This window comes from Pogonomyrmex barbatus, unplaced genomic scaffold, assembly GCF_055798465.1.
Source record: "Pogonomyrmex barbatus isolate J1 unplaced genomic scaffold, ASM5579846v1 scaffold6, whole genome shotgun sequence".
Lineage (NCBI taxonomy): Eukaryota > Metazoa > Arthropoda > Insecta > Hymenoptera > Formicidae > Pogonomyrmex > Pogonomyrmex barbatus.
In genome coordinates, this window is record NW_028297160.1 from 676,028 (window position 1) to 701,591 (window position 25,564).

Below are 25,564 nucleotides of genomic sequence, written 5' to 3' on the forward strand. Positions count from 1 at the left end.
AACGCCGTAGCTATTTCCGTGATGATAAAGTGCGCGTCATAACCGGATAAGTTGTGAAATACTATGGGAATGCAATACGAATCTTTATAATTTAGATTACAATTTGAGTGCGCGGGACCACGGTAACGACCGGTAAGATGACAATGATCGCGTACCCGCGTGTCGTCCGACGCAAATGATTTCTCGCAAATGTGACAACGCGTCGCGCTACGATATGCCTCCCACTGCTCTCTCGACAACGTTTCCATGGGGACATTCGCGGATAATAGAATTTTTACTTGATGCGCCAAATCTTCGAGTTGCCGAACGAACCACGCAACGCAATCTTCGTCGCGACGAAATCGATATACCGATAACACGTCGTCGTACGAGCATCGCACGTAGTATCCGATGCTAAATACCTCGTGCTGCTGGTAGGTGTACGATGCGTCTTCCCTCTCTGCCGGTTCCGTTCGCCGTAGTACGCACTCCAAGTCCGCGTAAACGATGAATGGAAGTCGTTCCTTATTCATGCGATTCTTGAATTCGAGCCACTTGTCGTCCTCGCTCGGCAGTCGGATGGCGCAATCGTTCATCTTTTCGCAGTCCGTTGTATGTGACTGCAATCTTTCAGACGAACTGAAGTAATGTAGACATCTGCAAACGGAAAATATGATTTTTAGTATTTAATAAACAATTTTATAAGAGAAATAATAAAATTTGTTAAAATACATACCGGTCGCAAAAGTATTTCTTGCATTTCTTCTTGTTTATTTGCGAGCTCACAAGACGGGACAGATCTTTGATGTACGCAAAGTGCCCCGCGTTGTCGTCACGCGGATCCTGCACGTACAATAGATTTGCGTGCTTCTCCATCTTCCTTGATGTCAGCCGTATCGAGAGAATCTCCTTTTCCTTGATACCGTAGACGTTGATTGAGATGTCGTTGAGATGTTCGAACTTCTTAATTTGGTTCAACGTCATCGGAAACATAATGTCTTGCAAATTTAACACTGTCGTATAATGCGGGTACGACAATTCCCGATTTGTATGTTTTTTGGCCGAATGCAGAGCCGCGACCACCGACCACGCGAAACACGCATTGTCATTGGATCGTACATTGATCACCGTTCGCTTTAACATAATTTCCCGCGGTAATTCGATGTAACATCCCGCGTGCATTGGATTATATTTGTTCACGTTTATAGTCAAATTTAGAATTCGCGACAACGCCCATCCACTGTCGCGTTCTTGGAATTCTTCGAGCGACGCCAACGTGAGTTCGATGACGTGCTGCTCGTACCACTCGTCCACATTTGATACTCGAAAGAGTTCACTATTTTTAGTGTTTATACTTTTGTTCGCGCGTTTATCGCCCGTCACAAACTCGCCGTTAAATGCAGTGTTCACTTTCACACTATCGTGTCTGTGTATAATGTCTCGCACTCGCTCGAGCACTACACCACCAGCGTCTTCTAAAAATTGTCGCGGCTCGATATAGTCCACATTGATCACCGCACCAGTCAATATACGGCTTTCAAATGCCGTATCGATTTCTCGCCAAACGAGAGATCCATTGTCTCTACTGGTGCTCGCGTACTCACCACCAACGTGCACGAAACGTCTTTCTAGTTGTACTTTTGCACCCGCGAGTCGCGCGATCCTCGCCACCACAGATTGTCTATTTGCAACGGTGAGTCGAGGACGCTTAACACGGCTAAGTTCCTCGAGTTGTTCGATGCACTCCTCACATCGTTGCAACCACGCGAAACACTCCACCAAGGTAGCGACTTGGCTGCACTGCTCCAGCAGCTCGCGTTCCACTCGCTCTAGGTGTTCCATATTGCAAAATCGTGATTCTTTTAAATTGTTGTACTGTCTCATCAAAACAATTTTACATTTTTTTACTTTCTTTTTTTCTTTTTTCTATAGTTGCTTTAACTCGAAGCCTATACAAAGCGTTGTATTTCCGCCATGTCCGGAGATTGATGGGAATAGAACAACCATATATGATTATCGCTTCTTGGAATTATCTCTGCTACTTTTTGCCGCGAGAGAGGTAGTAATATATTGTATGCGTGTCCTCTATAATGATAATATGTGCACGCTTCCAGAATTATTTCCGCTCTCTCAGAAGGAGCGGAGAAGCAGAGAGTCGAATTGTAGCGTCCCTTAACTCTTGGACGAGGAATCGGGAAATGGGGAGTTGAGGTATAGTGTCTCTTTATAAAATACACCGCCACGTTCACTACTGGTAGATGAGAGATTGAATCCCATAACGGAGAACTTGTTAGTTCTTCCAATGACCTTTCCATATTGTTTTTATATCACATCACACTCTTCCACATGCATATGCCTCGTTCACAATGTTGTCTTTTTTCAATTTGTGCAAATTGGGCACATGTTGCATGGCATTATCATACAGACGGACTGTTGGCAATTGGAGCAAAATCGGCTGTTTAGCGCATTGAGAGTATCTATCTCGTGCTTCCTAACGGCATACAATACTCCAATGTCAGTGTCCGCCAGACGAACCATGCATTCGGCACACAGAGTTAGTGCACCACCCGTTGAATAATAAAATTGTATTGAACAATACTTTTTATTATTATTCAACACAAGGAGTTCCGAACGGGTGACAATTTTTTCTGCATAATCCGTAAGGTCATCACTTTGATCACTTACGTAATTGCTATCGTCAGACAATGCGTGCTCTTCGTCTTCAATATCAATGTCAATATTGTCAATTTCTATTTCTTCTTCATTTTCAAACACTTCGTCCACTATATCCACAAAGTCTTCCTCATCCATATTAAACACATTTTCTATATTCAACACATTATCCATTTTCACCGTCACCTATTTTTTTCGCACACATTAGACTTCCATCTACTGTGATCCTGCACACCCCATGACCCATTATATATCATCGACAATTTCTTTGTTTAAATCGGAACATCATCATCATAGGTCTCCCTCATTTGTTTATAGCAGCCGGAGTATCGGCGCTTCTCTTGACACGCCGCGACACGTACGCCGATTTCGGCGAAAAAAACCATCATAAGTCTCTCTGATTTGTTTATAGTAACCGGAGTATCGACGCTTCTCTTAACACGCCGCGACACGTACGTCGATTTCTACGAAGAGCTATCTTTTCACGGGCTCTTCCTAGAAAACAAAATTTGAACGTTATCGCGCTCCTTTGCGAACATGTCGCTACATGTTTGATTGCAACAATGAAATTCTTAGAAAAAAGGGGGAGGGGAAAGGTGGGGGGATTAACGGTTTGCCATGTCAAAAAAATTTATGCGATCAGTCCTCCTCCATCGAACGATCTGCACGACAAAAAAGGTACTCCGCTCCTCCATCGTTCGAACAACACGCAATATATTCTGCCAAAGGAAACAGTGCACCGTACAATGGCGAAAAACAAAAGAAGGAATGTAACGCGTAAGTTTCACCTGCATTTTTGTTATTTTTTTCTCTTTTTTCAATATTGTGCAGTATTATATATTTAATTTTGTAACGGAGCGCATCTTTCCGCACCATTCCTCCTCCGGATTTCCCCCGACCGACCATCGGGGACCGCCGAACATCAGGCGGAGTGCGGCAGTGGCCGCAAAGAGGCAGCAATGCCTCCTTTTTTAATTCTTGTACACACGAACTCCGAAAGCGTCGGAGAATATCACGAAAACACGTATGTTTTCGTGGTATTTCCCCGCACCGCGCCAAGCGTCGCGCCAACAAGCGCGAGCGCACCCCGCACCGCGCCACGCACCGTACCACCGAGCGCGAAAGCGTCCCGCGCCGCACCGACGCCGCGCCACGCAACCGAGCGAGCGTCCCGCACCGCGCCACGACCGCGTCCACAAGCGCGCAACCACCCCGCACCGCGCCGTTACCTTCCCACCGAATTCCTTCCCTACCCAAAAAACCAATCATCCCCCCGATCCTTTTTTTCCGCTCCTGGGGAGAGGGATGCTAACCCCGAGATCGACCAATCCGACCGATCCGACCGAAAATACCGAGGTCGATCTCGGATATAAAAAGGCATCGCTCTCCACAGGAAATCACTCTCCGTTTACTCCTGTTCCTAGCTCGTTTCCGAGAGCTCGCCTCGAGGAAACGATCTTCCGAAACCGGCAGCAAGCCGAGAGTTGCTGGGGTCTCCCCAGCGCGTCGAGTTCGCTCGACCCGACTCTGCCGTTCCGAGATTTCACCGCCGAGTACCGGGGTTCTCCCCGATACTACCTCTCCGAGCACCAGGGTACTCCCTGGTCGGCCGAGTACACTCGGCACCGCCACCTTCTTCTCCGCACACAGCTGGGGCTCTCCCCAGCTGGCCGAGTTCACTCGGCGTTCACGCAAACAGACGAGTGGCACACCCCCCGAGCACAGCCGAGCACTCTCGGCAGGGAACGGGCACACCCGTTCTCCGATCTCAACGATCCACCGAACCCGCGAAATATCCACCCTCGCGACAACACCCGCGACACGCGTGCACGTTTAAATCCACGCCGATTTAAAGGCCCGCGACGAACACGTGCGACACCGCCGCCGCCGCGCGCGCCCCGCGCCACCGAACTGCGCACCGCGATCAGTATCGCGCCGACCGCCCGAGCGATCTCTTATTTTGTATTCACGTATTATCCGAGCGCCGATCGCCGTCTTGCCCGTCCACGGCCACGAACATTAAACGCGACGATTCGGTGCATTCCATCGCACCACTCTTAGTTAAATAAACATCGTTATTTATTATCATTCTCGCTTAACAATTTAATCACGCCTTTCTGTCTCCAACGTCCTCGCTTCTCCTCCTGGTAACCGACTGACCGCTCTCCGCGCGGAAAAGCGAGACCGTTTTATGGCGCCCGAACAGGGACCGGAAGATAGTAAGACCGCGGAGATAGGAAACAAGAGCGAAATGGCCGATGACGGGATAGACCGGTTAACGAAGGCCGAATTGCAGGAACGGCTCGGACAAATCCAGCAAAATACCGCCGGGCCCGTCGAAGCGCTACGACAGCGCCTGCGCAGATGCATGCGCGATCATCCGGGAACGTCTCTCAAGCCACCCGCGCTGACACCCCTTGCTTCCCCCGTATATTCCGTACCCCCCGAATTTCCGATCCGTATACCTGAGTTGCCATGGCTGGCCGAAATCATGGGGCAAATGCGTAAGTGGGGCTGTTTTTTCGACGGACGCGATCCGATCGGGTTTCTGGAGCGGATCGAGGAACTTGGCGAAACGTGCGGTTTTACCGAGCAACAACTGTTGACCGGTATACTCGCATTGTTACGGGGGGACGCGATGTTATGGCACCGAAACAATCGCCAATATTGGTCCGCGTGGGAAACGTTCCGGCAAGATTTCATCGCTCAATTTTGCCCGCAACCAGAAAAAACCGCCGCGTGAAATCTATTCCCGCACCCAGAAGCCCGGTGAAACATACGCACAGTACGCCACCGCCCTACAAACGCTCATGCGTCGCGCAGAGAATTTCGGAGAGCGGGCGCAGACCGATCTGCTTTTCGCCAATCTCCATCCGGATTATAAAATCTACATCCGTCGGGAGGATGCCGCGAACCCCCGCGCCCTGCAGGCACGAGCGACCGAATACGAGGGGATCCAACGACAGCGACAGACACTACGAGCTACCGAACATCGGGGGGAAGTCACCGCGAAAGCTAGCCGCACGGCTGCAACCGCGTATAACCCTCGCGATCACTGTTGGCGATGCCGACAACGCGGGCATACACGCTTTGAATGCCGACGACCGCCCGTTCGATTCTGCTCACAATGTGGAAAAGAGGGGGTATTTACCCGCGATTGCCACCCGCCGGGAAACGCCAACAGGATCGAGAATATCGCGGCCGCGTCTCGATCCCAATAAATTACACTCCGCGGCCGTACCTGACCGTATACGTGCACGATCAAGGCGATGATCGATACCGGATCCGAGCTGTCGTTTATCGATCAAAAGACTGCGCGTTCTCTAGAACAACTCCGCTTCATGCCGACCGCCGAACACGGTCAGGTGCGACTCGCGGACGGGACGCAGGTCAGCACAACCGGCACTATTCGCGTACCGTTAAATTTATCCCATCGCGTCACATGGCATACCTTCCGCATCCTACCGCAACTCGACAACGCCATGATCATCGGGATGGACGTATGGGCGGGATCGGGAATTATCTTGCGACCACCGCCGCCGTACTCACATACCTACGGAACAACCAGCCGACCAAGCAGAGTTGTCCGATCTCGGAGGGTGAACAACTCCGAGTGTTCCTCGAGGAGGAAGTAGGGAAATTCGACGTCGGTGGACCAACCGAGTTAACCGAATACCGCATTAAGCTCATCGATCCCGCGCCGATTAAGCAAAGATACCGACCGCGGAATCCGGCAATGCAGGCGATCATTGACGCGGAGGTCGATCAAATGCTGCAGGACGGCATAATTGAGTCATCAACCAGCGCGTGGAGCTCTCCGATCGTGGTGGTCCGAAAAAAAGACGGAAAAAACCGATTCTGCATCGATTTTCGTAAGGTAAATTCCGTTACCGAGCGTGACGCCTATCCGTAGCCACAAATTTCCGCCACGCTGGACAAACTGCGCGGAGCGAGGTACCTGTCTACCATCGACCTGAAGAACGGTTATTGGCAGGTACCCCTCGCTCCCAGCAGCAGACCGATCACCGCATTTACCGTACCAGGCCGAGGGCTAATGCATTTTCGGGTCATGCCTTTCGGCCTGCATTCCGCTCCGGCAACGTTCCAGCGATTGCTCGACCGCGTAATCGGGCCCGAATTAGAGCCCCACGCGTTTGCTTATCTGGACGACATCATCGTTGCCAGCCGGACATTTGCCGAACACCTGCAGCATCTGCGCGAAGTCTTCCGCCGACTGCGGGCGGCCCGACTCCGCATAAATCGCGATAAGTGCCGATTCTGCGTACCAGAGTTACGATATCTCGGACATATCGTGAATCGCGACGGAATAAAAACCGACCCCGAGAAAACAACCGCGATCGCCGACTGGCCTACTCCACAGTGAAGCACATCCGACAATTTCTCGGGGTGGCCTCATGGTACCGACGGTTTATCAAAAATTTTGCCACCGTCGCCGCACCACTAACTGCGCTGACGCGGAAAAACACGCGATGGAAATGGGGGGAGGAAGAAGGCGCCTTTGACGCGCTGAAAAATAATTTAACGACCGCCCCAGTGCTGGCCTGCCCCGATTTCGAACGGCCGTTTACTCTGCAAACCGATGCAAGTACCATCGGCCTCGGGGTTGTACTCACGCAGTATTTTCCGGAGGGGGAACGCGTCATCGCATACGCGAGTCGGACACTGAACGGCGCCGAAAAAAATTACAGCGCGACCGAACTAGAGTGCCTCGCCGTCGTCTGGGGAATTCGGAAAATGCGCGGGTATCTGGAAAGCTACCGCTTCACGGTAATCACCGACCATCAAGCATTGAAATGGTTGCAGCAACTTGAATCACCGTCCGGCCGGCTGGGACGGTGGATGTTCGAACTGCAACAATACGCGTTCGAAATACGATACCGGAAAGGCGCGTTGAACCGGGTGGCCGACGCGTTATCTCGGCAACCCGCCGTCTCCGCCATATCCCATCCCCGCTGCCAATGGTACCGCCGCACATGGGACCGAGTGACGCGCGATCCCGACCGTTTTCCGGATTTCACGATCCGTGATGGACGATTATACCGCCATGTACTCCACACATTAGACTTCCACGACGTGCCCCGTGAAACGCAGTGGAAGGAGTGCGTGCCGACCGAAAAACGGCGGGATATTTTACGCCAATTCCATGACGCCCCGACCGCCGGACATCTAGGAGTGGCCAAGACTATCACTCGCATCGCGTACCACTACTATTGGCCGGGGATGTACCGGGATATCGCGCGGTACGTGCGATCCTGCGAGAACTGCCTCGCGTACAAAGTACCGACACGACACCCGCCCGGAACCATGCATGCAACCGCACTCGACCGTCCGTGGCAACAGATGACGCTCGACTTAATCGGGCCTCTACCCCGCTCCCTTCGCGGACACACGTGGGTCCTAAATATACAGGACCGCTTCACCAAGTGGCTCGAAATTCGGCCCCTCCGCCGCGCCACCGCCGAATCCGTCGCGAGAACCATCGCGGAAGCAATTGTATTCCGACACGGCTGCCCGACCGAGATACTAAGCGACAACGGCACGCAATTTAAGGCGAAGGAAGTCGAGCGACTCCTCAGCGCATTCGGGATAAAACATCGTTTCACCCCCGCTTACGCCCGCCATTGCAACCCGACCGAACGGGTAAACCGGACCGTAAAAACCATGATCGCGCAATATGTGAGGCGAAATCAAAAAACGTGGGATGAAACGTTGCCCGAGCTGCAGTTCGCTTTCAACACTGCATCAAATGGCGCCACCGGGTACTCGCCGGCCTACCTAAATCTCAGTCGGGAGCCATGCTCGGTTGTAAGAATTAACGAAGCCACCATCAGTCCCAGCAAACCCGACGCCTTAAGACAAAGACTCGAAGACGCGTATGAGCTCGTCCGCGTCAATCTAGCGCGAGCCTTCCAGCAACAGGCGCGAAATTATGACTTAAGGCGACGGGACTGGCAACCAAAGCTCGGAGAGTGGGTGTGGAGGCGCGATCACCCCCTCTCCAGCAAGCGCGATGCATTTAACGCGAAACTCGCGCCCCGATACATCGGGCCCCTGGAGGTGAAGGCAGCCATTTCCCCCGTAATCTACGATTTACGGAGTAAACGTGGGAAATGGCATCGACACGTTCACCTCCAGGATTTAAAACCGTCGCCCGGCAAGACCGAAGCCGACAGCGCCGCCGAAATGGCGAACGACGACGCCGACAATGAACCGACCGACGCCGACAACCAACCGACCGACGCCGACGCGACGCCGACCGTCACCACCAACGACGAGCCCCCGGCAATCACGGCAAAAAGAAGGGGCAAACCGCGGGACGTCGACAACAAAACACAACAACGAGGCCCCGGACGACCGCGGAAAAATTTCAAGCCGGAGTAAAAATAAATAACGGCTGAAAATTAGACCAAGTAGGGGAAAACACGCGACCGCCAGCGACGCGACCACCGGCAACGAGGAACGATCCGATCCTCAGATCACGACGAACTACCGCAATGGCAAGACGCGTGAGTATTGTCGAGGAAATCGACGCGATACTGGAGGAACGCCCGTCGCCGCCATACGATCCGGCGCGGCCGGGAATCGACGAGCTGTACCTCGATCTATTCGGACCAGACTCCGACCTCGAGACCGAGCCACCGGTTCACCAGAGCACTCCGGCCAGAAAAACCGTGCCGAGAGTTGGCACCACGATCCAGCGCTCCGATGCGGCCCAGCGACGCAAAGCCATCTGGCTCGCGGAGACACCACCACCGCCTCCGAAACGAGGCCGATGATCCACGGAGGGATACTCGGTCCGCCCGGCCAGCGGCAAAACCGCCTTGGTGGCCACAAATACGCCACCGATCGTGAAGACCGACGGATGGTCGACGTAGCGACAAAAACCAGCGCCGAGCCGACACCGCCGCTTCAACCCGCCGGCCCGACACGACCTCCGCCGATCCCGGTCGAGATATGGCCAAGGATGGTCATACCGATACCGCATTACGCGGTACACAAGAATAGGAAATATCGGGCCGACATACAGGGCAGAAAATATGTCCTGAGATTTAACGCCAACGGGACCTTGCGCTCCAGCAGGCCCACGTAAATCACTAGCTTCTGGCTTACGACGGAGGGGGGAGATGTAACGGAGCGCATCTTTCCGCTCCATTCCTCCTCCGGATTTCCCCCGACCGACCATCCGTCGGGGACCGCCGAACATCAGGCGGAGTGTGGCAGTGGCCGCAAAGAGGCAGCAATGCCTCCTTTTTTAATTCTTGTACACACGAACTCCAAAAGCGTCGGAGAATACCACGAAAACACGTATATTTTCGTGGTATTTCCCCGCACCGCGCCAAGCGTCGCGCCAACAAGCGCGAGCGCATCCCGCACCGCGCCACGCACCGTACCACCGAGCGCGAAAGCGTCCCGCGCCGCACCGACGCCGCGCCACGCAACCGAGCGAGCGTCCCGCACCGCGCCACGACCGCGTCCACAAGCGCGCAACCACCCCGCACCGCGCCGTTACCTTCCCACCGAATTCCTTCCCTACCCAAAAAACCAATCATCCCCCCGATCCTTTTTTTCCGCTCCTGGGGAGAGGGATGCTAACCCCGAGATCGACCAATCCGACCGATCCGACCGAAAATACCGAGGTCGATCTCGGATATAAAAAGGCATCGCTCTCCACAGGAAATCACTCTCCGTTTACTCCTGTTCCTAGCTCGTTTCCGAGAGCTCGCCTCGAGGAAACGATCTTCCGAAACCGGCAGCAAGCCGAGAGTTGCTGGGGTCTCCCCAGCGCGTCGAGTTCGCTCGACCCGACTCTGCCGTTCCGAGATTTCACCGCCGAGTACCGGGGTTCTCCCCGATACTACCTCTCCGAGCACCAGGGTACTCCCTGGTCGGCCGAGTACACTCGGCACCGCCACCTTCTTCTCCGCACACAGCTGGGGCTCTCCCCGGCTGGCCGAGTTCACTCGGCGTTCACGCAAACAGACGAGGGGCACACCCCCCGTCAGCCGAGCACTCTCGGCAGGGAACGGGCACACCCGTTCTCCGATCTCAACGATCCACCGAACCCGCGAAATATCCACCCTCGCGACAACACCCGCGACACGCGTGCACGTTTAAATCCACGCCGATTTAAAGGCCCGCGACGAACACGTGCGACACCGCCGCCACCGCGCGCGCCCCGCGCCACCGAACTGCGCACCGCGATCAGTATCGCGCCGACCGCCCGAGCGATCTCTTATTTTGTATTCACGTATTATCCGAGCGCCGATCGCCGTCTCGCCCGTCCACGGCCACGAACATTAAACGCGACGATTCGGTGCATTCCATCGCACCACTCTTAGTTAAATAAACATCGTTATTTATTATCATTCTCGCTTAACAATTTAATCACGCCTTTCTGTCTCCAACGTCCTCGCTTCTCCTCCTGGTAACCGACTGACCGCTCTCCGCGCGGAAAAGCGAGACCGTTTTAATTTCCACAGTATTTCGGTGGAGCGTCGCGCGGTGCGCTTACTGAGCAGACGTTACACTGACGGCCACGGGTTACAAATTTCTGGAAATTGGAATCAACGTTGGTCCACCGAGCTACGTGGAGATCGCTCTGGGAGATCATCGGGGACAGGAATTGATACTGTCTCTCGAAACGTGGAAGGGACTCTACGAGCAGCGATGGAATATCTATAAATTGCTGCTAAACGATTACAAAGACAATTTTATAAGCGTCGGACCATTAACCGTCAGAATTTGTCTGATGAACGACGTTACACTCGTACGTCTTGAATTTTTGAACGTACGCGTAACGATGATCGAATCGACGTTACGTCGAATGTTTGCTCTGAACGAATGTATCGATGTGACGTTCGATCGACTCGTTAGATTCGTCGATACGATCGATACCAAGTATACGCGATTCTCCAACATCGCGTCTGTTGTAACAGATCCCGAGGAAGTGCCGAACGCGATACGCGATTGCGATATCTTCGATAGACGCCAACTCGTCGATTGCGAGCTGTTAGCTTTAGTTTTTAGTGTATAAGAAAAACACATGTGAATAAAAAAATTTCACACTTAAAAATGTATTCAATTTGTTTAAAAATATAAACATATATAATATGCAAAAAAACATGTATTTCTTTCATTTCTTTCTTCCCCATCATAAAATAATTAGAAAAATAATATTCTCCATAAGAGAGAGAGCCGCAACGGAAGAGATAATACGAGAGAGATATTTATTTTTTACTCGGCGGCGGTGGCGGCGGGCGCGGCGGGCGCGGCGGCGGCGGCGGTGGCAGCGGCGACCCCCCCCTCCCCCCCCCTCTGACGTCATGTCCACGCGTCCAATTTTTTATATCATCTTCGTTATTTATCTTTTGGTAATTATTTATCATGGTGCTCTGAAGGCATCAATCGTCGACGCTGTTTACATTCAATGGCACTGGGTCGCCCAACACGCGCCGTCCCCCCCTCCCCCCTCCCCGGAGCTCCTCGGTTGCGCACAGTTCCCCCCGCACACCCGCACCCCCCTCAACGCTTCTGGGTTAGAACCCGCCTAGTATACCTACTGCTGAGTATCAAATTATATCAGAAATGTGTTTTTATTTTTTTTTCTCCGTGTTCTACAAACTGAGATATCGCGACGCAATCGTGACGCAAAGTTCAAATTGGTAAATTTAAGAAACGTCCTGAACGTCGTCGACCGTGACTCTCCTTTTTCTGTCGCAAGAGGCGCTAATGAACGTCTCTATATGACAGCTCTTGCAGCGCTCATTTTTTTTATTTGATGTGTCTTTGACAGATGTCCTTCATGTGAAATTGTACGTATTGATTAATAAAAAAGAAGATATAACGTGTGTCACATATAATAGTAATATTGTAATATATAATACATTGAAAAAATAGAATAAGAAATAGAAATAGAATTAGAATCAATTTTATTTATTTTTTTTTTTTTTTTTTACGTCTTGAAGCTGAATAAACATACACATCAATAAACATAAACATAAATAAACATAAAACATATAAAAATTAAACACGAATCAAAAGAGAGTATTTGATAGAATTATTAGCACTATTAAATTAAATAAATCAGTATTACGATTACATGTTAGTGGTAAAGGTAGTACTGGAAAAAGTTTTCTAATTAAAACTATTAAATGTTGGATAAAACAAAATCTTAATAAAAAAAACAGCACCTACAGGTATTGCAGCATTTAATATAGACGGTTTGACAATTCACAGATTGTTCCACTTAGCTGTTGAACATGGTCCTACTCCTAAATATAAACAACTATCTGATCATGTATTGAAAGTTCTACGAGCGGATTTAAATGTTATACTTTTTATAATAGATGAAATATCAATGATATCTAATTAAATTTTAATGTATATACATCTTTGATTATCCAAAATATATGACTACTGAACGTAATGATGGCTGGTTTGGTCGAAAACAAATTTTTTTATTTAAAGATCTTTTTCAATTACCTCCTGTACACGAAGATTTTGTTTCTGTAAATTTAATAAAAGAAAAGATTGATAAATATATTGGCACTTTAGGAATCATTAATTAAACGTCTAATGGATGGATAGACATTGATGATGCGCAAATTAACAAGAAAAAATAACCTAGAGGAGCAAAAAATGTGTATATATTTTTTTTTACAAAATTTTTTTTACATTATTAAAAAATAATGACTGAATACTCATTGTTTTTTCTAGTATATATACAGTATAAACATGTTTCAAATATAGATAATAGATATTATTTGTTACTAAAAAAATGAATGATATCCTAATAAAATTATCTTTTAAAAAAGGTAAAAAATAACGCCAAGTTCATGCGCCTCTTTTCTTATTTATATAAAAGAAAAAATTTTATATAAACATTTCCATCTACAAAAGTCTTTTTAATAATAAATTTCATATTGGTACAAATATGTAATATGAAAAACTGGCGCAACTTCTAATAAAATAAAAAGAACTTTACATTGAAATCATTTTTTTTTGTACTTCATTTTTATTTAAAAAGTCGTTTCATTATTTCTATAAAAAACATGATATAAAAAATTGACACAAACTTTTAATTATATAAAGTAAAAAAGAAACTTTGCAAAGATAAAAAAAGATGTTATCAATCCAAAATTAATGTCAATTTGTAGTTGCCAAAAAAATTTTATTGAATTATTGTACTTGTGTTTATATAAAAATATGATATAAAAGAAAATCTGATGTGTAAGAAAAAAAAACGACGTATAAAAACTTGGCGCGCCTGGGTCGCATTAAAATTACTTTTAATAATAACACTGAATTATGTGGCAGACAAATAGAAAACAGTTTGAATTAAAATTTAATATATTTTAAGATTTTTTATTTTTAAACTTATTTCTTTTTTAATACTAACTAAATAAAATTAGTGAAATATATAATCAGTATCATAAATATATATCAGTATGTTTGTAACATATATAAAACGGTCTCGCTTTCCCGCGCGGAGAGTGGTCAATCGGTTGCCAGGAGGGGAAGCGAGGACGTTGGAGACAGAAAGTTGTTATTAAATTGTTAGGTGATAATTATAACAAATAACGATGCTTTATTTAATAGTGGTGCGATGGAATGCACCAAATCTTCGCGTTAATGTTCGTGGCCGTGGACGGGCGAGACGGTCGGTGCGCGGACAGCGCGTGGATATAAAATAAGATATCGTTCGGGCGGTCGGCGCGATACTGATCGCGGCGCGCAGTTCGGTGGCGCGGGGCGCGCGCGGCGGCGGCGGTGTCGCACATGTTCGTCGCGGGCCTTTAAATCGGCGTGGATTTAAACGTGCACGCGTGTCACGGGTGTTGTCGCGAGGGTGGATATTTCGCGAGGTCGTCGGATCGTTTAGATCGAAGAACGGGTGTGCCCGTTCCCTGCCGAGAGGGCTCGGCTGACGGGAGATGCGCCCCTCGTCTGTCTGCGTGAATGCCGAGTGAACTCGGCCAGCCGGGGAGGGCCCCAGCTGTGTGCGGAGAAGAAAGTGGCGGTGCCGAGTGTACTCGGCCGACCAGGGTGTACCCTGGTGCTCGGAGAGGTGGTATCAGGGAGAACCCCGATACTCGGCGGTGAAATCTCGGGAACGGCGGAGTCGGGTCGAGCGAACTCGACGCGCTGGGGAGACCCCAGCAACTCGCAGCTTGCCGTGCGAGATACGGAGACGGCTTTCGGCCAGGCCAAGCGAACTTGGCGCGTTGGGGAGAGCCCCAATAAATCTCAGGCTTGCTACCGGTTTCAGATGCTCGCTTCCTTGAGACGGGCTCTCGGAAAACGAGCTAGGAACAGGAGTAAACGAGGAGTGATTTCCTGTGGAGAGCGATGCCTTTTTATACCCGAGATCGACCTCGGTATTTTCGGTCGGATCGATCGGATTGGTCGATCTCGGGGTTAGCATCCCTCTCCCCAGGAGCGGAAAAAAGGATCGGGTATAATTGGTTTTTTGGGGATAGGAGCGGGGGATGATTGGTTTTTTGGTAGGGAAGGAATTCGGTGGGAAGGTAACGGCGCGGTGCGAGGTGGTTACGCGCTTGTGGACGCGGTCGTGGCGCAGTGCGGGACGCTCGCTCGGTTGCGTGGCGCGGCGTCGGTGCGGCGCGGGACGCGTTTACGCTCGGTGGTACGGTGCGTGGCGCGTTAGCGCTTGTTGGCGCGACGCTTGGCATGGTGCGGGGAAATACCACGAAAACATACATGTTTTCGTGGTATTCTCCGACGCTTCGGAGTTCGCGTATGATTAGATTAAAAAGGAGGCATTACTGCCTCTTTGCGGCCACTGCCGCACTCCGCCTGGTGTTCGGCGGTCCTCGACGGATGGTCGATCGGGGGAAATTCGGAGGAGGAATGGAGCGGAGGGATGCGCTCCTTTACAACTTATTTCTTTTTTAATATTACCTAAATAAAATTAGTGAAATATATAATTAATTATTAATTAATGAAACATTTTTTACATAAATAATGTAAGAAACTTAAGAATTTATTTTATTAGAATGTTATCCAATATAAACATGCATGTTTTAATATTTATTAATAAATTTTTTTAATATTATATATTTATATATAATGTTAAAGAAAAATATATAAACAAAAATTATATAAAAAATTTATTTACAAATAATTTGAAAAGTAATATATATATATTATTAATGTAAAAAGATAAACAATAAGAGTGCAATATAATACAATAAGTGTGTATGTACGTGTTTTAATGCGACCCGGGCGCGCCAAGTTTTTGTACGTCGTATTTTTTTTTTACACAGATTTTCTTTTATATTGTATTTTTATATAAACACAAGTACAATAATTCAATAAAATGTTTTTGGCAACTACAAATTGACATTAATTTTGGATTGATAACATCTTTTTTTACCTTTGCAAAGTTTCTTTTTTACTTTATATAATTAAAAGTTTGTGCCAATTTTTTATATCATGTTTTTTATAGAAATAATGAAACGACTTTTCAAATAAAAATGAATTACAAAAAAAAATGTATTTCAATATAAAGTTCTTTTTATTTTATTAAATTAGAAGTTGGCGCCAGTTCTTCATATCACATCTTTTGTACTAATATGAAATTTATTATTAAAAAGACTTTTGTAGATGGAAATGTTTGTATAAAATTCTTTCTTTTACAATAAATAAGAAAAAGGGCGTGAACTTGATATTATTTTTTACCTTTTTTAAAAGATAATTTTATTAGGATAACATGAACAAAGATATCGCTATCGTCAACGCGGAGTTCTTAGCTGAGTATCTAAAAGTTTTAAACATTTAAAAAATTTTTTTACTTTCAAAAATATTAAAAAAATATTATTTGTTCAGAAAGAGATTGGGATATTGCGAATGTAAGCACGCAAGTACGCATGCACACATACACACATACAATTTATTTATCTAGATAATTTTATTTTATTGTATCAAAGCATACCAAAATGTAATGCGCTGCATTATAAAAAATTACAAATCCCTATATGATTAAATACGAAACATTAAGTACATTAATTAAATATACATGTATTGCACGTTTGTATTATCGTTCTTAATTTTTGTATATTTTTGTATGCGAGTACAAATGCAAGTACGAATACGTGTGCATGAGCCTGTGTATAGAGTTTAAAATGAAGTCTATAATAATACAATTTCAGATAAAGGGACGCAAAACTGGAAAAATAGTGATACAAAACCAATTGTCATAAAACTTGACAAGGACATAAACACAGACTTAAATTGAATGGCTAAATGAGTGGATCCTGATCAAAAACCAAAAGATGGATCCGATGGGTTTGTCAACTACATGAGTGGAGAAAGTGTGCATACAGTTTTACAAAATAAACGATTAACGATTGGCAGAATTTTATCTATTTTTTTTGTTATCAATGTCCATTTCTTCATAATCTTCATAAGCTTATAAAGCGAGAAAGATGTGAAGATGTTTAATGAAACTAAAAACTTTGAAATGATCAATCTGCTCTGAAAAGAACTTTCTGATGCAAGACCGACAATAAGAAAACAGTATGAAAAATCGATTATGGTAACTGAAGATTATACATTCAGTCTTCCAATTGCCAATGGTTATTTAATGGGCCAATTCATGAACAACGATATTCTACCAAAGCGAGATTGTATAAATAGCAAATGGATCTTGCTGCCATGCAACCCAGATCCATTCCCTCTGGTTTTTGACTAGGATCCATTTAATTTTGTTTCAATTTTTTTCATATTTTACATACTATATCTGCGTCGAATTTCATGACGATTGATTTTGTATCACAAAATTTTCCTAATTTTGCATATTTTTTTCAAATTTTCACATAAAAACTTATTTTATATTATTTTCTACTTTTCATACAAAACAAAGTCAGAAATTATATCTTATCATTAATAATTAGGATTGATAACATACTTATTATTAAGATATTAATTTCTAATTTTTATTAATAATATTATATTATAATTGTGCATACTAGATTATACTCTTTGCAAACTAATTCGATGTTTATGTCGTACCGTATATGCCATAAATATATTAAATGTTTTAATCTTTAAAAAAGTCATCTTTAACATTCAATTATTTCTTTCACAATGGTGATTATGGTGATTACTATTTTTCAATTTTTGTTTTTCGAAGATTTGTTTTTACACAAAATAAAATCAAATCAGTACATTTTTATTAAAATTGAAACTGAGACATTTAAAGTTAATAAGTTTTTTATTTCGAATTGTTCAACTTATTGATATAAGAATTGATAATTGTTTCAAATTGACATGTCCAATGTCATTGGATAATTCATAATTTGTGCAGACATTTTTAACAAGCAAATAATAATAAATTTTTTTGTATAATATCAAAATGTTCATTCACAAGTAAAAAAGATTGTAAATATTGAAATATTTTTTTATTTTTATAATAAAAGATGTATACATTTCAAACATTAACGTAAAATTTAATGTTATTTAAAATTAATAATTTATTTTTTTAGCAACATAAATTTTGCTGCCATTCAATTAAAACAATATAATAAAGTATTTTTTCAATAATTACTTTCTGAGTTATGACTAGAATTTGACATACAATTTGATATAAAATACAAAATATCTCGTAAACTATTTATTTTTGGCAACTATATCTTAATCCTTTTTTTTTTGCAGAATAATGAGATAAATCAATTGATGTAAAAAAAAAATATATAGTTGTTTTTCAAAAAGAAGAATCGTTGTATTGCAAATCTCTACTTTTTTGAACAATTATGTATTTTCTTTACACTAATTGATTCATCTCATTATTCTGTGCATACAAATATTAAGATAGTGTGCTAAAAACTCTCGAGATAAACTATAAGAATATACAATAAAAAAATAGGGATTTTTATTTAAGAAATTGTAAGTAATCTTCATGTGACTTTCAAATAATTATTCCATTATTATCCAAGCTCAAACCAATTCTTCAATCTTCGAGTTCTTCTCAAAGACATAAAACTTTTGTTTGAAACATTTTTTCTCTAAAATGAACTGTTCAAGAGATACTTGAGGTTGTCATTTGGAGCAAAATGGGGCATCCTGTATATATGTAATAAGTTATACATGATTATATATAGATATAGATATATTATATATAGGTAAGTTATTATATATAGATATTTTAATTTGTAATTACATAAAGTCATATATAATTATATATAGAAAAAATATATATATGTTTATATTATATATAGTAAATATATATATATATATATTTACTATATATATATATATATTTACTATTATATATATATATATTTACTATTATATATATATTTACTATATATATATATATATATATTTACTATTACCCAGGTAAACATATATAAATATATAAATATAAATATATATATATTTATATTTATATATTTATATATATTTACCTGGGTATTTTTTCTTTCTATTTGCTTCCTTTCCTTTCCTTTTACAATAAATATTATGGATAGATATATAATATCTATCCATAATATTTATTATAGAAATGAATTAGTATTATAGAATATTTATTATAATATTCTTATAATCTTTTAACAACTTGTAATTCCATAAACATTTTAAATAAAATGTTAATAATATACCGGTAATATATTAACAAATTGAAAAGATTATATTAACTGTAAATTATATTAAACTTGTTCTCTCAACCAAATTTACTGACATTATTTGATAGCAGTTTGCCAATAAAAATTATTATATACTCCAACAGCCAAGTAGAAATATACAGAAATATATTTTAAATAGAATGTGCTACCAATTTCTGATGACAAAAAGACAGCAAATTTTTCAAACAGAGTATGTAATATTTAAGAATGTCGCAAACTATAATCAGAAATATGACAAAGCTCGTAAACATTTTATAAAACCAAATTATATACAAAACTTGCTAACATGAACTATCGACAGATTGATGGTAGAAAAACAAACATATCCAATGCAACATTTTAATGTCAGAAATCAAGTAGGATCTGTGTAACAGTTTGATAACAGATTAATGATAAAAACCAAGCAAACTTTGCACAATCACTAAACACAATTGCTAAACATAATTACAAGACTACTGTTAGCTTGAGTTTGTTTCTTGTATATAAAATTTGGCACTCTATATCGAAATTGTTATAACTAAAATTCAAATATATCACTATTATTTATGTATCTTTTATATATGCACTTAGTGCAAAATATAATTGTTTCTTTGTAATAAAGAAATTTGAGTATAATATCTGGAAAATAATCATTGCTACATATAAAAATCAACGATAGTATACATCTTTAAAAAAATATCATACCTTACTTGTGTTGTATAGAATATATTAATTTTTCTATCAATAAAAGAATTAACAATTATTCTTTTAAAATAAAATCTGGAAAAGAGAATAATAGAAATTATTTTTCAAGACTAATATGTTATAATTTAAATGATTATAAAACAACAAAGCCTACTAGATTTCTACTATCAGTCTCCTGGCAGGTCATGTTAGTAGATTCTGCTCTATTTTTACTGTTAATCTGTTGCTTGAATATGTTTTGTAGGTCGTGCCAATAAAATCTAAGTTAAATACAAATGCATTTGATGTCAATCTGTTGACATGTTTAATTAAATCTGCTGATAGTTTGCGAACTATCTGTTAATATTTTACTTACTGGATAATGATATTGTCATTGCTATTTATCATAGATGCTTTTTTTAGTGTCAGACTATCAGTCATTATAAAAATTGTTATATTTTTCTTAATTAACAAAATTTGTAGTTGATATTTTTTAAAACATATTTTCCATAAATTTGGCTCTATAAGATAATTTAATGGAACAAAGAATTTACAGACAATATTAATCAGTTAAAATTAATATTTTAATTAACAATTTTTTAAATATTTTTTCTTACGATCAAAATCGATATCATGTCAGCTTTTTCAAATAAATGTATATCAATTTTTTCTTAATCATTTTGCATACAGAAGTATTAAAATAAGATTATTAAAAAATACAATTTATGAGATATTTTTTATTCAAGAATATATCGACATAAAATATGAAATATTCTATAATTTGTAATTTGTCTAGTTTATATGCATAAAATTAATTGCACAATATTATCATTGCTTGAATGCATTATAAATTAAGGTTATAAAATAGAAATATTGCTCATAGAATTTTAGTAAAATTGACATTATGTAGATTTATTTAAAAATTTCTGTTAAATTTTGATTGTATTTACCTTCTGTATATTTTACACGATCTATATATTTTACATATATAATCTAACAGTTAAAAGTTATCACTAAAAGATCATATGACTCTTGAGTGTCGGTCCACAATAAGTATTTAATCTTTAAGTCGTAAGAAATTGACCAATCATAGTCGATTATTCTTTTCATATTCGATTATAATTGGTCAATTTCTTACTTTTTAAAGCTTAAATCACTTATTGTGGACCGACATTTAGGCTGCGTTCGGAAACTTCACCCGGATGCACCTACCAAAGCTCACGCTGTTCGGAAATGTTTGGGTTGTACCAATGACAGAGATAAAGCCGTTCTGTTAGTGTCGGTCCACAATAAGTATTTAATCTTTAAGTCGTAAGAAATTGACCAATCATAGTCGATTATTCTTTTCATATTCGATTATAATTGGTCAATTTCTTACTTCTTAAAGCTTAAATCATTTATTATGGACCGACACTTAGAGTACACCTCAAGAAAAAAATTTTCCACTCTGAAATTTCAGGGTGGATGGACGCGGGTAATTCTTTGTATTTAGCGGCATTCTTTAAACTGTAACAATGGCGCGTATAAACTTATTAAAAGAACGATATAAATTATGTACTAACGAAAAAAATGAGCCAATATATGATCCTTAAGGATATTTAATAGTATTCGACATAATAGATAAGTGGTAAATTTGTAATTTACTTGTACCTTTATAAAATAAAATAAAATATTGCATACATATCTTTTCAGTTAAAAATATGTTTTTTTATAGATAAAAACTTAATATCAGTATCTGTTTCGGAAGAATCTTTGGCGTTCTTTCAACTACAACAAATAACTTTAAACGATATGAATTATAAGCTCGAAAATTTTGATAACCTCGAATCTAATAAAGCATCTACGAGTACTCAATCATTAACACAACATAGTATGAATTTTCATCTCATCATATTTTTTGATAATGTACTCATAATAATATTATAATTATTAAATATATTATCGATCATCAAACTATATTTGTTTTTTTTCCAATATTACAGCATCTTGGAAGGATAATAATGTTGCGAAACGATTAATTTATGCTTTGAAAGAATGAAAGTGATTTTAGAAATGGAAAATGCAAGTCCTCAGAAATATAAAAAAAATTTCCACCGTTCTTCAAACTGAAAATAGTCAGTAGATATAAACTGGTACACAATGCGAAAACAAATTTAAAGAATTGCGAAAAAAATATATAAAAGTAAAAGATCATAATAAGCAATCAGGCAATAGCCCAATGACGTAAGTTTTTCGATGAATTTGAAGAAATATTGGGAGATAAATCTTGTATCCAACTTGTTGTGTTGTCCTAGTTTCTAATTTAAGAAAGCGATCAGCAACATCTAGTTCTCAAGAGAGTGAGATAGAAAATGAATTTGGTAAAGATGAATATGATAAAACGAAAAAAATAAAAAAAACCAGAGTTCAAAAGAAATTAGGTGAATGATCTGCTGCTTTAGAGAAGATGCTAGAAGAAAGTGAAGAAAGAACAAGGGAACAATGACACAAAGAGGTAGCAGAATTTGATCGAGCAGTTGCTGTATATAAAGAAATGATGGCAAAATTCATCGATAAATTATAAAAATTAATATATAAAAATTAATATATTACATTCTATTTATATTCTTATTAAGATAAACTATAAGGATATACATATTCTTTTCTCTGTATTTTGTTATTGTATTATGTCTTTTGTTTTTTTATTTTTGTGTTTTGTATTGTCTTATCTTTTTACATTTCTATTATTTTTTGTTTTTCTTTTTTTTTAGAAATACGAAATTTGATATCTAAGACATTGCCAAAGAGTAAAAAATATTTGTTTATTTCAATATTTTTTTGCCGATACTTAAAAAAGAAAACTATATAATTTTATATGAATTTCATTCAATACTATATATTTGTTAAATCTATAATTCTAGTTTATAAAACGGAAAATGTTACTTTGTTCTATAATAAAATAGGTTTAAGGAAAGGATTTTGTATTATATTATTATAAGTATATATCTATAAATATATATCTATAGATTTAGTAGTTATAGTCAAATATTCCCTCCATTCGAATATTATTAGAAATGATGAAATAATAAAAACTGTATTTTAACAAAATGATATAACTATATCGAATTACATATAATTTAAAAACTTAACAGTTAGGAATTCAAAGAGATTTAAAAATTACTATTAATAGAAATTCTATCAAGCAATCATATTCTAAAATCGTTATATCAGCATTGATTAATTTTTACATCAGTTTCGTATTATATATTAAGGAATTTGCAACTCTAGTCATTTTAATTATATGAGTTTGTTTCTTTTTTATAATAAAATAGAATATAATTCATAGATACTATTAAACTATATTTAAATATTATAATTCAAACTATTAATGCTGCTAAATAATTGCGTTTTGCTAGACCCTAAGCGTCATTATAAATTTCTTCCTCAAGTCTATTAGTTGGGTCTCGACCATAATTTCCTTCATTTATTTCATCATATTGCCTTCTTCAATAAAATCCTCCACTCTATCGTTATATTCCTTAAGACAGAGATTATGTAACACACAACAAGCTAATATCACATAAGGAATCAAATCTGCCATTCATATGCAGATATTTAAGTTTCTTCGAAATCTTCCCTTTAACAAAGAAAATGCTCTCTCTATTATCTCATTCTTATCTCATTCTCTTATCTCATTCTTAATAATTCCTTAATAAAGTTGATTTGAATCTATATATAAAAAGTATAAGAAAATAATAATTCAATATAGATATGAAAGACAAAATAAAAAAAATAATAAAGTAAATTAACTTGTCTCAAAAAGTTTCTTTGTTTATATAGGAATGCACCGAGATAATACCGGATAAGCTTTATCAGCAATAATATATTCATTTTCTGAAAAGAACTTTGTATGATTCTCTTGTATAGACATCCACAAATCTAAATTTCTAAATATTCTGGAATCATTCACAGAACCTGCGAATCCCACAAAATCTGTGAACACCAGATCTGCATCACAAACAGATTGTAAAGTAAGTGCATATTCGCATTTCCTAGTTCTGTATGATTCAGCATGAAGCTAGATAGATAAGAACATAAAAATAAGATAAATTATTGTAATTATTGTAAAACAACAAAAACATAATTAAAACAGTATAAAAATAAAATAGTATTACATGTGGAGCAGGATCATAGGTATGTGCGAACCATCAATAGCTCCTATGACATCTGGAAGGACACCAATTCCACTAAATCTATTCTTCACAGAATGTAATTTATTTCTTTGTGGTCACACAATAACACTATCTGCTATATCATTCAAAACATACACAATTCTACGAAAAGAATCATGTAAATTAGATTTTTCCATGTTGAAATGATCTGCAACAGATCTATAACACTAATTATTGCGCAAATTATTAATAAAAAATCTAATGCTTACAGATATTTATAGAAATATTTACCGAAAAGAATCTAGAGTTGCCAGAAGCCAAATGACTGACAAGAGACTTGATTTCTAACTGGAATCATCGGTCTTCCTTTCTTTTTTATTCGTGTCAATGCCGGAGTTAATTGTCGCTCAAGATTTTCATAAGTTCTTTTGGTCATATGAAAATGTTGACGAAACACTTCATCACTAAATCTTGGTACAATTTCGTTGATATATAATTGTTCTCTAATCTTGCAGCATCTTTGATTATCAAATCTTATCTGAGCTTCAATGAAATTGTCTGTTCAATTATTTTGTCCACTTCGTCATCTAATTTCTGGATATAAGCTATCCAAGATTATTCTTATTAATTCCTGTTTCTAGCATTCACGGCACAAGTTACAATAATATTTGCCCGGGATCGCTGTTCAACCGCCATCTTTTATATCTATTTGTCGTTCAGAAACTATTCGCATCCGGGGAGTACCCTCATCACTACTCACCCGGTTGCACTCTCAGGGTAACATTTCCGAATGCAGCATACAAGTGCTTTTCAAGGAAACACAAATAAACATAGTAATCTAGTTTCCAACAAAATCAATTCGTTCCTTTATGCAAAATGATGTAAAATACATATATACATTATATAAATATTTTTCGTGTAACATATACAATTAATTAAACTTTTTAATTCAATCTATAACAATAACTATTAGGTGTACAAAAAAGTTCTGAGCTTTTTTTTGTAAAATTCAATTTTTATTCAAAAACAAACAAAAAAATATTAATTAGCGAAATATTCCCCGTTTGCATCAACGACCTTTTGCCATCTTTCGGATAGCTTGCGAATTCCTTGACGATAGAAGCTCACGGCTTCGAAGCGATAAAGTCATCAATGCATTTTCGTATCTCTTCAAATCTCACGAAATGTGTATCAGCCAAATCATGCTGCAACGACCGGAATAGGTAGTAATCGGAAGGCGCCATGTTTGGGCTATACGCCGCGGGAGAAATTCCCAGCCTAACGAAAAGATATGAACCTGAGTTGCTTTCGCAACATGTGGTCGAGCATTGTCATGAAGCAAGATCACTTTACGACGTCCTTGGCCAGTAAATGGCTTCTTTTCTTCTAATGCATCGCTCAAATTGGTCAATTGTTGTTGGTAGCGGTCTG

At 40.4% G+C, this 25,564-nt stretch overlaps 1 protein-coding gene and 1 long non-coding RNA gene across 10 annotated transcripts in view; one reads left to right on the forward strand and one right to left on the reverse strand.

Annotated features, from left to right (window-relative positions):
• LOC105426115 (uncharacterized) overlaps positions 1–21,121 on the reverse strand; it is a 115,767-nt gene extending 94,646 nt beyond the window's left edge. Inside the window, exons 1-4 of one of the 7 annotated variants that reach the window (XM_089082719.1) lie at positions 20,933–21,121; positions 20,359–20,503; positions 20,158–20,263; positions 20,004–20,078 (exon numbers count right to left, since the gene is read on the reverse strand). The gene's annotated coding sequence lies outside the window, so the exon portion shown is untranslated. The remainder of the gene's footprint in view (positions 1–20,003; positions 20,079–20,157; positions 20,264–20,358; positions 20,504–20,932) is intronic. The other 6 variants (XM_089082714.1, XM_089082717.1, XM_089082718.1 and 3 more) reach the window with 6 other exon arrangements.
• A 210-nt stretch (positions 21,122–21,331) lies between these two features.
• On the forward strand, positions 21,332–22,935 carry LOC105423517 (uncharacterized). 3 transcript variants are annotated; one of them, XR_016140736.1, is made up of 4 exons: positions 21,332–21,609; positions 21,697–21,887; positions 21,965–22,476; positions 22,733–22,935. It is a non-coding gene; the product is annotated as an uncharacterized LOC105423517 (long non-coding RNA). The 3 variants fall into 3 exon arrangements; XR_967403.3 differs by having other exon boundaries at positions 21,355–21,609; positions 21,965–22,935; XR_016140735.1 differs by having other exon boundaries at positions 21,378–21,609; positions 21,697–21,852; positions 21,965–22,935.
• Positions 22,936–25,564: the final 2,629 nt, after the last annotated feature.